Here is a 966-nt window from a genome sequence, read left to right as displayed (position 1 = left end):
CTATGTAGCCCTGGCTGGCATGGAACTCAAACGTAAGACCGTGGTGGCTTCCAATCTACTTGCCTTTGCTTCACCACACCCAACAAGCTCTCAAATTCTAATAGCAATTAGAAATTAACTACCTTTTGGCAATCTTTACTTCATTATCTACCTGGAAATATTTATGTTGTCTCAGTGGAGTTTCTCCAACTTCCTTAATGTCAATTACTTGTTTTCAGTATCACAAAACGACATTCTCAGATATAGTTATCCTTTTTTCATATTCTTTTTTTCTGTTCTGAAAGCCTTCGAGATTGCGTGGGAGTCCCAGGCTTCTGAATGGGACTTAGGAGGCAGAGAACGTAGCATTAAGATGCCCACGAACAGACCTTGGTCGATTTTAAGGTAACAGGCAGTTGGGAGGCCCAGGGGCAGAAAGAATTCAGGGTTAGAGTCCGGATTTTTGAGCTAGTGTTGCTTCAGCATCTCGGTGTGTTTGTGGGGAGGCTGTTCTTGGCTCCTCCCCTGTCCGGTCCACACCACCTTACGCCTCCGCTTTTTCGTAACTATATTAATAGAAGAGAACACTTCACGTCCTGGTGCTCAGACCCCAGAGAGAAGCTGGCTGGAGCTTGGCAGGTGGGCTTGTAGCAAGGAGATGGGTGGGGGAGTGGGCGGAGGGATTCTGGAGTGACGTTCGAAGGAGCCAATGGTAGTACTCGTTGGGGGGCGGGATGGAGGCACTGTGATCATTTAGCCAATGGAGGACGAGCAACTACTGGAGCGACCTGGTGACGCGAGGAGCGTTCCATTCCGCCAGCGGTGGGCGGTTGCCACAGCTGGTTTAGGGCCCCGACCATTGGGGCCCCTTGTCAGGAGGAGGCACCCTCCCTGTCAGGGAGAAGTCGCTACCACCTTTGGCTGCTGACGAGATCCCCCGGGATAGTGCACTTTCTGCCCTCAGTTGCTGGCCGAGTTCAGTGCCCC

The 966-nt window shown here is 51.2% G+C and overlaps 1 protein-coding gene across 1 annotated transcript in view; it reads left to right on the top strand.

The window, feature by feature from the left end:
* Positions 1–692: 692 nt before the first annotated feature.
* Zdhhc9 (zinc finger DHHC-type palmitoyltransferase 9) overlaps positions 693–966 on the top strand; it is a 35374-nt gene continuing 35100 nt past the window's right edge. The window contains exon 1 of the mRNA XM_031372763.1: positions 693–966. This exon is cut by the window's right edge and continues 316 nt beyond it. The gene's annotated coding sequence lies outside the window, so the exon portion shown is untranslated.

Source organism: Mastomys coucha, chromosome X (assembly GCF_008632895.1).
Source record: "Mastomys coucha isolate ucsf_1 chromosome X, UCSF_Mcou_1, whole genome shotgun sequence".
NCBI lineage: Eukaryota > Metazoa > Chordata > Mammalia > Rodentia > Muridae > Mastomys > Mastomys coucha.
The sequence above is the reverse complement of the archived record's forward strand: the minus strand, read 5'-3'. Positions and strand labels throughout refer to the sequence as shown.